Below are 13,007 nucleotides of genomic sequence, written 5' to 3' on the forward strand. Positions count from 1 at the left end.
CACACACACACACACACACACACACACACACACACACACACACACACTCACATACACACACACGAAGGAGAAAAGGAAAAAAGTTAGGGAACCTGTTGTAGATTAAAGGAGACCAAGCAACAGATAGTTAAATGCAGTGTATGACTCTTATCTGGGTCTTGATCCAAAACAAAAACAACAAAACAACCAGAACAACACACAATTATAAAGGAATAGTTTAGATAGTTGGGGAAATTAAAATATGCACTATATCCTAGATGCAATATAATGTCAGTTAAATTTTTTTTTTAATGTTTATTTATTTTTGAGAGAGAGAGCTCAAGCAGGGGAGGGGCAGAGAGAGAGAGGGAGACACAGAATCAGAGGCAGGCTCCAGGCTCTGAGCTGTCAGCACAGAGCCCTGTGCGGGGCTTGAACTCACAAACTGTGAGATATGACCTGAGCTGAACGAAATTGGACGCTTAACTGACTGAGCTACTCAGATGCCCCTAATGTCAGTATTAAAAATTTTTAATGTCATAATAATATTATGGTTGCGTAAGAGAATGTACTTGTTCTTCAGATTAAATGCTGTGGTAGAGTTTCATAATGCCTACAGTTTACTTTCAGATGTTTCAAAAAGAAAAGGTATGTGCGTATGGCCAGAGAGAATGAAATTAATTTGGTAAGTGTTAAAAATTATTGAATGTATGCGAAAGGTGTATTGGTGTTCATTGTGTTTTCTTTCAGCTTTTCCCTACTTTGAAAACTTTCAAAACAAAAATGTTGGGGACAAAATCTCCACACAGAGTAAACTTTAACATTAGGATGGTATTTACTTTATTTTGGTTTGATTTTTATCTCTAATTCTGTCTTTTGCAAGAGGTTTCTGAATATGTTATATGCTCAATAATTATTTATTAATTGGGTTTTTCATTTTAATAATGCTATACCATGATTTTAGACTGTTTTATGGTTTAAAGAACACATAAAGAGTATTATATACATTCTGTTCCCATTTTGTAAAATAGATGAGATTGGTGGCGTTTTTTTAATTTTAGAAATGAACAATGTGGGGTTTTGAGAAACACACACAAGGTCATAGCCAACTACCATTGTGCCCAGACTTTTCTCCTAAATGTTGCAGTCCTCTATCTAATCATTCATTACACACTTCCATCCAGATGTCCCACAGGTATCTTAACTGCAATTTTTATATTCTGTGGTTAATGATGCCTCAGTAGATAGACCAGTCAAGCACTGAGTTATTGTCCTACAGTTCCTTTATTTATTTATTTTTTTCTTCATCCTACAATTCCTATCCTCCTATCTAATTAGCTCAAGGAGGCAAAGAAATGGGAAAAGAGAACTAATATTTTTCGTGTACTTATTCAATACCTTGTATATGTTTGCTAATATTCTTTGAACAACCACTGTGTTTAGATGGTGTCTTCATTTTCAGAGTTTCAGTTTAATAGTAGAGACTGGGAAATAGGTTCAGAGAAGTTAAATGATTTGACCTAAGTTATAGAGCTTGTAAGGAGTGAATTTAGGTTTTCTGGTTTCTAAAGTTTGCATTCTTTCCAGTGATCCTAAGGAAATTTCTCTTAAATCTTTTTCTTGCGGTTTATGACACTCCCATTGCTTAAATCTCAGCTTGGATTATTGCAAGAGTCTAGTTAATCTGTCTTTCTGCTCTCTACTTCATTTCCTTTAGAACCTCCATGCTGTTGACAGAGTGAATTTTCTAAAAAGCAAATCTAGCCATATTTCTTTTCATTGGTTAGGATGAAAACAGTAAAGCATTTTGTATGATCTAGACCCTACCTTTTTCTCTTTCCTCATCTTTACGTGTCTCTTCACGTCTATCCTACTGTCCAATGCCACTGAAAAACTGAATTGCAGTTGCTATAGTCTGTCATGGTTGCATGCGCTCATATTTGTTATTACTCTAGCTCTTTCACCCTTGCCACATTGTCTGTTATACTTGTTATTCAAGATTTGAAAGTATAAGTTCCTGCTGGAAGTCTTCTTAACACCTTTACTGGCTGAATTAGGTGTTTTTTCTTTGCCCTATACATATTTATGTTATAAATCTACATTTTAATTGTTTTCATGCCTTTTACTATAAAATTGTGAACTCCTAGAGGGTCATAGCTCACACATATTAGATGGTCAGTGAATGTTAATGAACTTTCATCTAATCCCAACACTATGAAAATACTTTTCCTTAGGAAAGCTGGCATAGAGTTTTTGCGACTTTATTTATTTATTTATTTATTTATTTATTTATTTATTTCATCCCCAGTATTGGAATGGTAATTGGGGAACCTGATTCCTAGTTTTGGCTCTGCCCCTTATTTGGTATACTCTCAGTCAATTCAGTGTAACTTTCTAGGCTCAGTTATTTTATCCAGTTAATGACAAGTTGAATGAAGTGTTTTCTGACACCCACCCATCTTTCCTAATGACTTTGATTTTATGATTTCATCTGAGAAGTTTTTGAGCAAAGATGTGACACATTGACAGCAGTGTTACAAGAGTTCCACTTTGACAGAATGTGTAGGTTGGATTGGAAGGGTATAGACTGGATGGGTACAGAAAAACCAGTTAAAAGATTGATGTGGTTTGATGAGCATTTCATACAGGATCAGTATTTGGGAAAGGAGAAATAATTATGAGGGAAGCTTTACAATTTGAAATGGTGAGGGAAGAGTGGGTTGTCTTCTGCTCAGTCCTTCCCCTCAAATGGATTCCAAGATTCAAAGCTTGTATTGGCTTCTATAAGGAACTAGATTTTCTATTTTGAGAGAAATGAAACTTATAGGAGTAAATAGCTTAAATTTCTCACTAATTCCTACCTTAACTTCAAAAGAGAATGAAAGATGGAACCACATAACCAGAGACATAGCTATTTCCAGATTTACATAGAAAATGTGTTATTTTTCCATTTGAGGAAACCACTCACAAAAAACATAGAAAGAAGGTTATCATTCAGAAGAAGCATGAAGTCAGGAAAAAGAGGTTGGAAAACCATGGTTTGAAAAAACAACCAGGAAAAAAAAAAACAACCCTCAGATATCTAAACATGCTCATCAAGTTCATAGGCTGTGAAGTTTTGGTTTTGAGATTTTCCTCCCTGGAACATCCACTGTGGAGAAGGTCTCCTTATTAGTATTATTGCAGTTGCACACTTAAATTTAGCATTGTTAAATTTGTTGAGCTTTCGAACTTGTTCAGCAGGAAGTTTTAGAAAATATCTCTACTTTACTGTAAGGATGCTATGGGTGCTTATTACCCCAGATAGTCAAGAAATACAGAAAACTCTGGTATCAAAATTGATACTAGTCTGAGAAGTGCCATGGATGATCACTTTTGTTCCTGTCACTACAACTATTCTCTGCTAGTATAGGACAATAAAACAACTGTTGAGGCAGCTGTTGGTAATGCCACTACCACTCTAAAAGCTTTAAATAATGCTTCCACTGGATTTACAACTATGTTGTGAGGGAATGTTGGTTTTCCCCATTTTGCCCTTCGTATTTTCCCAGCCACACTGCACATTCATCTTTCTAAAAGCAAGTGTTTTAGCTTCCTAGGGCTGTTGTAAAAATTTACCACAAACTTGGTGTTTTAAAACAAGAGAAGTTTATTCTCTTACAATTCACGAGGCCAGAAATCCAAAATTAAGGTGTTGGCAGGGCCACATTCCCTCTGAAGGATCTAGGGAAGAATCCTTTCTTTCTTGGCTATTGTAGCTTCTGATGGCTTCTTGTGGTCTTTGGTTTGTGTAAGCATAACTTCAATCTCTGCCTTCAGTTTCACATGGCCTTCTTTTCTGTGTATACTTTTTGTCTCTGATAAGGATACACTCATTGAATTTACGGCTCACCTTTTTCCAGTATTATATCAGTCCTTACCTTATATCTACGAGGACTCTATTTCCAAATAAGTCACATTTTAAAGTTATAGGTTGACATGAATTTTATTGGCATGCTATTCAACCCACTGCAGAAAAGTGCTGACAATTTGAGATAACTCTTACCGGTGGAGACCTTGTTTTCTTCTGATCATATTCATTCATTTGCTCAATAAACATTTAGTAAGCCCACGTAATACCAGGGATAAGTTTAAAGAAAGATGGATCAGATTATTTACTCTTAAGAGGAGACCCCAATATAGTTGGAAGGCAGATACAAACCTTGGTGTCTACAGTATAGTATGATAAGCAGGGTAATAGAGACTTACATTCAGTGCTGAATACGCCTATATACTCATCTTGTATTTGTTGTGGAGGGACCCAGGAGGGATAAGAAAAGAGTCAGGAAAGACTTAACAAAAGAGTTGACATTTGAGTTCTGAAGGAAGATTCTAAGACAAAGGGAGTATCAGGTGTAAAGGTACTATGGATTGAAAAAGAGTGGCTTAGGAAACTGCAGGTTCTAAAGTGCTACTGCATCATAGAATGTATTTGGAGGAATGAGAATGAATAACAAGCTTCTGTTATCTTACAACATTGACATCCTGAACCTGGATTTCAGTAATCTTATGAACACTGTGGCAAAGACAATACTATAATAAATTTCCAAATCCCTTTCATATTATTCCTTCCTGGGCAAACAGAAAAGTTGATTTTTCTAGCCCTTCTGAAGTTAGATGGGGACATTCCTTCTTCCTTCCTTCCTTTTTTCCCTCCTTCCCTACCTCCTTCCCTCCTCCCTTGCTCCTATGCTGTGGACAATGATGGAAACTGTGTTCTTAAGGTAGAGTTATACTATTGGAGTGGCCACATGAAAGACAGCTCTCCTGGAGAGTTGCCCGTATGTTCAGCAGGTTTTGCATGAGTGAGAAATAAACTTTCTGATTTGTTAAACCACCAGAATTGGGGATTAGTTGTTACTGCAGCATAGCTTATCCTATCCAGACATATAGTTTTTTAAAACTCCTTTTAAATATCCCTCTAAATTAAAAATAAAAATTTACAGGGGCACCTGGGTGGCTCAGTCAGTTGAGTGTCCGACTTCGGCTCAGGTCATGATCTCACGATTCGTAGGTTTGAGCCCCGCATTGGGCTCTGTGCTGACAGCTCGGGGCCTGGAGCCTGCTTCAGATTCTGTGTCTCCCTTTCTCTCTGTGCCTCCCCTGCTCACACTCTGTCTCTCTCTCAAAAATAAGTAAAGATTAAAAAAATTAAAAAATAAATAAAAATTTACATTTTAAATTGAAAATATATTTCAGATGTAATTAATATTTCAAACTTAACCTCCCCATTTTTTACAATGATATTAGTCCTATGAATTCATTTTATAAAAATTATAATAGTATAGAGCAGCCATCTCTCCATCTGGTTGTAAATAAATACTGTTAATAACTTGGCTTAAAAAGGCTCTCCCCCAAATGATTCTTTTATAAATTATTGTTGCTTTTTAAATGTCATTAAATATTTTTACAAAGCATGAGTTTGAATGGCCTCACCATATCGTATTATGGACTGTAGTACTTAACCAGCCTCCAGTTATTCATTTGGCTCTAATTTTTTATGATATAAACACCACAGAGAAATCCTTGTAGAAAAATCATGTAAAAAAATCCCTTTATTATTTCCGTAGACCGCATACCTAAGGATAGAGTTGTTGGTTTAAAGCAATCTCTCTTCTTGACTTAAAAAAATTTTTTTTAATGTTTATTTATTTTTGAGAGAGAGAGGCAGACTGCAAACAGAGGGAGGGGCAGAGAGAGGAAGACACAGAATCAGAAGCAGGCTCCAGGCTCTGAGTTGTCAGCACAGAGCCTGATGCGGGGCTCGAACCCACAAACCGTGAGATCATGACTTGAGCCGAAGTCGGTTGCTTACCGACTGAGCCACTTAGGTGCCCCCCTTTTTTAATGTTTTTGACATCAAATTAACCTCCAGAAAGGCTGTTATCTGCTTGCAAATATGAGAAAGCATTTTCATTGATTCTTAGCAACACTAGATATTTTTCTGTACATGTATGTGAGCATTTGGCAGCCTGATAAGTAAGTGTGTTATTTTGTTTTAATTTTTATTTCTTTGGTTGATATTTTGTCCCCCCATATGTTGCGTTGGTCATTTGTATTATTTCCTGTGTATCCATTGTCCATTTTTTCAAGTACTAAAACTTTTTTTTAGTTCTATAATTCCGTCTGTTCAAAATATGTAGGGTTTTTGTTTTTTGATAAATGATCATATACATGCACCCATGGTGGGTTTTTTTCCCCCTATTTTGTCATTTGTCATTTAAATTTACATGTGCATTCTTGAATGTCACAATTTTTATTTTCATATGGCCAAATCCGTCAACTTCTTTTTTTCCCTTCGTTTGTATGCTTATGTAGGACTTGTTTACTACAAGATCAGATTAAACATACACATATATTTCTCCTAGCACTGTTTGTTTTTTTTCATTTTTTTAACTTTTAACTCTTTAATTCACATAGGATCTGTTATTGTGCAAATAGCAATCTTTTTTCAGCTAATCATTTATTAATTTCAGTTAATGAGTATTATACATATATACATTTACAACTGTGTTTTCTTTGACTTGAAATTTCTTTTTTAGCTTATGTTGAATTTTTCTGTATACTAGGTTTCTTTTGGTCCATTTGATTTTTGAAGTCTGTTCTTGAACTAGCTTCAAGTGGTTTTCCTTAAGGTAACTTTATAATACATACTTATTGCATATGACAGACAAGTATTTTTTCATTACACTTCTTTTACAAAAATGTTTTGCCTTGTTTCAACTGTCTTTCTTCTAGGTGGATTTTAAAATTATTTTGTTTAGGTTACAAAAACAAAATGTTGATATTACTGTTATAATTTCTTTATTCTTATAAGGTAATGTAGGAGGAATTGGCATCATTCCAATAATCTTTCCATTCAGGGATGACTTCCCATTTCTTCATATTTTCTTTTAATTTTCTTTAGTAAAGATTTAGATGCTTTTTTTTTTTTAAAGTGAAATGAGAAGCCACTGGAGTTGATAAATAAGACTGAGCCTGAGAGGAAGCTACAGTACAGAATAGCTTATCTATGTGATAAACTAGTAACAAATTTTGTTCAGATTATAAAATGTAGGTTGGTAAAACTTGGAAATGTTTTATACAAGATGTACTGGTTGCTGAAGTGTTAAATCTGAATTGATCTAGTGGTCAGTCTGAATTGATCTAATGATTACCACAGAAAATTTATAAGAACAACCAGATGTCTCTGTGTCTTAAATGACACCTTCAGGATCATGAGGAGAGGGTTAAACAGTCTGTGTTTAGTCTAAATTTCTGTGCTGTGGATGCAGATACCTTCCGTCAGCCTACCTGACCTTAAAAGGGACATAGTAAGGTGCCAAGGTTTTGGTAGTGCATGCATGCCAAATTCTAATGACCAAACTATTGTTACTTATATAACCTTGCAATTCTTTTCAAGCTACTAATAATGCTTTTTTATTTAAAATGAAATATTTTTAAATTTTACTCACTTGAAAGAGCAGTTTGGGTCATGAGGTTTAAACAACTGAAATGCTGGGCTTTGGTTTGTCAATAATTGGCAGCTCAGTTATGGGATGCAGTGTAGCTGCCCAGATTTAGAAGAAACAAGTGGAATAGGAAAAAGAGAAGGGTGTGTGGGTAGTTTCTTGGTTTCCTGATGTTTCCACTCAGTAGTACAAAATACTCTGAAAGAGGAGTGGACTTTTGGGAAGGGGTGTTACCTTTAACTGCCCTTAATCCTGAGCAGCAGTCTCAGTTTCCTACTGACCCTGGCACATATGCCTGTTTTCCTCTTATGGAATGTGTTGGGGAACACGTCAAGTGGGTGTCAGCACTGTTGAGGTTAGGCTGCAATGAGAGGTCGCTTATTTGAGGGTGAATCAGTTTATAGTTTACAGCAAACAATGTTAGTATTTCACAGTGGGTTACACTGTGAAAGCCAAATTGTGAGACTTTACTGAATAAGTAGTTAAAGGATAGTACCTTTTTGTGTACTCTGTCCCACTAAACAACAGACCTTTCTGACTGGTCTGGTTCCACTTTTCGCCTTCATGTTAGAGTACAGCTCCATGCAATAATGCACCTCGCTACTCCACCCCTCTTCCACATTATGACTGCCTGTATCACACTACCTCTTTTACAGAAGTGATTACACAATTTATATTACTGTGGGCAGAGTATGAGAGTTCCAGTTGCTCTACATCCTTGCCAGTACTTGGTATTGTCAACTTTTTATTTTATCCTTTCTCTTAAACAGGTAGAGGCATTTCATTGTGGTTTTAATTTGTACTTCCCTGATTGCTAATGGTTATTTGGGTATGCTCCCTTCTGAGTATCCATTTAAATCTCTTGTTTATTTTTCTATTGGAATATGGTTTTTTTTCCCTGTTGGTTTGTAGGAGTTCTATATGTTTTCTGACTGGGAGCTCTTTGTTATATGTGTTGTAAAGATCTTCTGTTCTGTTGCTTGCCTTGTGTTCTTTTAATGGGGTCCTTAATGAGGAGGAAAGACTAATTTTTTTTATTATAAAATTTATTGTCAAATTGGTTTCCATACAACACCCAGTGCTCATCCCAACAGGTGCCCTCAATACCCATCACCCACCCACTCCTCCCTCCCAGCCCCCATAAACCATCAGTTCTCAGTTTTTAAGAGTCTCTTATGCTTTGGCTCCCTCCCTCTCTAACCATTTTTTTTCTTCCCCTCCCCCATGGTCTTCTGTTAAGTTTCTCAGGATCCAAATAGGAGTGAAAACATATGGAATCTGTCCTTCTCTGTATGACTTATTTCACTTAGCATAACACTCTCCAGTTCCATCCATGTTACTACAAAAGGCCATCTTTCATTCTTTCTCATTGCCACGTAGTATTCCATTGTGTATATAAAACACAATGTCTTTATCCATTCGTCAGTTGATGGACATTTAGGCTCTTTCTATCATTTGGCTATTGTTGAGAGTGCTGCTATAAACATTGGGGTACAAGTGCCCCTATGCATCAGCACTCCTGTCTCCCTTGGGTAAATTCCTAGCAGTGCTACTGCTGGGTCATAGGGTAGGTCTATTTTTAATTTTTTGAGGAACCTCCACACTGTTTTCCAGAGCGGCTGCACCAGTTTGCATTCCCACCAACAGTGCAAGAGGGTTCCTGTTTCTCCACATCCTCTCCAGCATCTATAGTCTCCTATTTTGTTCATTTTAGCCACTCTGATTGGCGTGAGGTGGTATCTGAGTGTGGTTTTGATTTGTATTTCCCTGATGAGGAGCGATGTTGAGCATGTTTTCATGTGCCTGTTGGCTATCCGGATGTCTTCTTTAGAGAAGTGTCTATTCATGTTTTCTGCCCATTTCTTCACTAGGTTATTTGTTTTTCGGGTGTGGAGTTTGGTGAGCTCGTTATGGATTTTGGATACTAGCCCTTTGTCCGATATGTCATTTGCAAATATCGTTTCCCATTCCATTGGTTGCCTTTTAGTTTTGTTGATTGTTTTCTTTGCTGTGCAGAAGCTTTTTATCTTCATGAGGTCCCAATAGTTCATTTTTGCTTTCATTCCCTTGCCTTTAGGGATGTGTCAAGTAAGAAATTGCTGCGGCTGAGGTCAGAGAGGTTTTTTTTTCCCTGCTTTCTTCTCTAGGATTTTGATGGTTTCCTGTCTCACATTCAGGTCCTTTATCCATTTTGAGTTTATTTTTGTGAATGGTGTAAGAAAGTGGTCGAGTTTCATCCTTCTGCATGTTGCTGTGCAGTTCTCCCAGCACCATTTGTTAAAGAGACTTTTTTCCATTGTGTATTCTTTCCTGCTTTGTCAAAGATTAGTTGGCCATACGTATGTGGGTCTAGTTCTGGGATTTCTATTCTATTCCACTGGTCTATGTGTCTGTGTTTGTGCCAATACCATGCTGTCTTGATGATTACAGCTTTGTAGTAGAGGCTAAAGTCTGGGATTGTGATGCCTCCTGCGTTGGTCTTCTTCTTCAAAATTACTTTGGCTATTCGGGGCCTTTTGTGGTTCCATACAAATTTTAGGATTGATTGTTCTAGCTTCAAGAAGAATGCTGGTGCAATTTTGACTGGGATTGCATTGAATGTGTAGATAGCTTTGGGTAGTATTGACATTTTGACAATATTTATTCTTCCAATCCATGAGCATGGAATGTTTTTCCATTTCTTTATATGTTCTTCAATTTCCTGCATAAGCTTTCTATAGTTTTCAGCATACAGATCTTTTACGTCTTTGGTCAGGTTTATTCCTAGGAATTGTATGATTCTTGGTACAATTGTGAATGGGATCAGTTTCTTTATATGCCTTTCGGTTGCTTCACTATTAGTGTATAAGAATGCAACTGATTTCTGTACATTGATTTTGTATCCTGCGACTTTGCTGAATTCATATATCAGTTCTAGCAGACTTTTGGTGGAGTCTGTCGGGTGTTCCATGTATAATATCATGTCATCTGTAAAAAGTGAAAGCTTAACTTCATCTTTGCCAATATCAGTGCCTTTGATTTTCTTTTGTTGTCTGATTGCTGATGCTAGAACCTCCAACACTATGTTAAACAAGAGCGGTGAGAGTGGACATCCCTGTCGTGTTCCTGATCTCAGGGAAAAAGCTCTCAGTTTTTCCCCATTGATCCTCCCCATCATTGAGGATGATGTTAACTGTGGGCTTTTCATAAATGGCTTTTATGATGTTTAAGTATGTTCCTTCTATCCCGACTTTCTCAAGGGTTTTTATTAAGAAAGGATGCTGAATTTTGTCAAATGCTTTTTCTGCATCGCTTGACAGGATCATATGGTTCTTACCTTTTCTTTTATTAATGTGATGTATCACATTGATTGATTTGCGAATGTTGAACCAGCCCTGCATCGAAGGAATGATTCCCACTTGATCATGGTGAATAATTCTTTTTATATGCCGTTGAATTCGATTTGCTAGTATCTTATTGAGAATTTTTGCATCCATATTCATCAGGGATATTGGCCTGTAGTTCTCTTTTTTTACTGGGTCTCTGTCTGGTTTAGGAATCAAAGCAATGCTGGCTTCATAGAATGAGTCTGGAAGTTTTCCTTCCCTTTCAATTTTTTGGAAAAGCTTGAGAAGGATAGGTATTATCTTTGGGGAGACCTTTACTCTCCTTCTATTCTAAATGACAGACTTGCTGGATAAAGGATTCTCGGCTGCATATTTTTTCTGTTCATCACATTGAAGATTTCCTGCCATTCCTTTCTGGCCTGCCAAGTTTCAGTAGACAGATCCGTCACTAGTCTTATCGGTCTCCCTTTATATGTTAGAGCATGTTTATCCCTAGCTGCTTTAGAATTCTCTCTTTATCCTTGTATTTTGCCAGTTTTACTATGATATGTCATGCATAAGATCGATTCAAGTTACGTCTGAAGGGAGTTCTCTGTGCCTCTTGGATTTCAGTGCCTTTTTCCTTCCCCAGTTTAGGGAAGTTCTCAGCTATGATTTCTTCCAGTACACCTTCAGCAGCTTTCCCTCTCTCCTCCTCCTCTGGAATCCCAATTATGTACAATTATCCAATTATGTACATTATTCATTTAATTATGTCACTTAGTTCTCTAAGTCTCCCCTCATCCTCCTGGATTTTTTTATATCTCTTTTTCTCAGCTTCTTCTTTTTCCATAATTTTATCTTCTAATTCACCTATTCTCTCCTCTGCCTCTTCAATCCGAGCTGTGGCCACCTCCATTTTATTTTGCAGCTCATTTATAGCATTTTTTAGCTCCTCCTGACTGTTTCTTAGTCCCTCGATCTCTGTAGTAATAGATTCTCTGCTGTCCTCTATACTTTTTTCAAGCCCAGCGATTAATTTTCTGACTATTAGTTTAAATTCATTTTCTGCTATATTGCTTAAATCGTTTTTTGATCAGATCGTTAGCTGTCGCTACTTCCTGGAGTTTCTTTTGAGGAGAATTCCTCCATTTCGTCATTTTGGATAGTCCCTGGCGTGGCGGGGAACCGCAGGGCTCTTCCTCTGTGCTGTCTGGAGTAACTTGCGTTGGTGGGCGGGGCGCAGTCAGACCTGATGTCTGCCCCCAGCCCGCTGCTGGGGCCACAGTCAGACTGGTGTGTACCTTATCTTCCCCTCTCCCAAGGGCAGGACTCACTGTGGAGTGGTGTGGCCTCTGTCTGGGCTGCTTGCACACTGCCAGGCTTGTGGTGCTGCTTCGATGGGATCTGGCGTATTAGGCGGGGTGGATCTGCAAGGTGCACAGGGGCCGGAGGGCCAGGCTAAGTTGGCTTTGCCTTCGGTGGTCCACTTCGGGAGGGGCCCTGCGGCACTGGGATGGAGGCTGACCCGTTGGAGGCATGGATCCGCAGAAGCACAGCGTTTTGTGTTTGCTCGGTGCAAACAAGTTCCGTGAGGGGAAGTGACTCTCTTTGGGATTTTGGCTGGGGGATGGGTGAGGGAGATGGCGCTTCCCATCGCCTTTGTTTCCCACCAAGCTGAGCTCTGTCCTCTGGGGCTCAACAACTCTCCCTCCCGCTCTCCGAATAGAGCTGTTGACATAAAACATTCCAGATGTTAAGTCCCACTGGCTGTCAGAACATGCTCTGTCTGGCCCCTCCGCTTTTGCAAGCCAGACTCGGGGACTCTGTCTTGCCGGGTTGGCTGGCTGCCCCTCCACCGCCCCGGCTCCCTCCCGCCAGTCCGTGTAGTGCGCACCACCTCTCCGCCCTTCCTACCCTCTTCTGTGGGCCTCTCGTCTAAGCTTGGCTCCAGAGAGTCCATCCTGCTAGTCTTCTGGTGGTTATTGGGGTAAATTAGGCAGATGTGGGTGGAATCTAAGCGATCAGCAGGACGTGGTGAGCCCAGCGTCCTTCTTAGCTGCCATCTTCTAGAATCAAGCAGGAAAGACTAATTTTAATGTAGCTTCATTTATTAACCTTTTCCTTTATTGAATTTGCTTTTATAGTTCCTGTGTTTAAAGAAATCTCTGCCTGCTCCAAGATCATGAAGATGTTGTTCTTTTAGATGTTTTCCTTAGAAGCTTTACTGTTT

The 13,007-nt window shown here is 38.3% G+C and overlaps 1 protein-coding gene across 5 annotated transcripts in view; it reads left to right on the forward strand.

Annotated features, from left to right (window-relative positions):
• Positions 1–13,007, forward strand: part of FAF1 (Fas associated factor 1) — a 527,970-nt gene that overhangs the window by 113,199 nt on the left and 401,764 nt on the right. The window contains exons 1-2 of one of the 5 annotated variants that reach the window (XM_049618588.1): positions 2–664; positions 6,588–6,653. The exons of 3 other annotated variants lie outside the window; for them this stretch is intronic. The gene's annotated coding sequence lies outside the window, so the exon portion shown is untranslated. Of the gene's footprint in view, position 1; positions 665–6,297; positions 6,654–13,007 lie in introns of those variants that run through there. One more of the 5 variants, XM_049618587.1, reaches the window with a different exon arrangement.

The sequence above is a fragment of the Panthera uncia genome, assembly GCF_023721935.1.
Source record: "Panthera uncia isolate 11264 chromosome C1 unlocalized genomic scaffold, Puncia_PCG_1.0 HiC_scaffold_4, whole genome shotgun sequence".
NCBI lineage: Eukaryota > Metazoa > Chordata > Mammalia > Carnivora > Felidae > Panthera > Panthera uncia.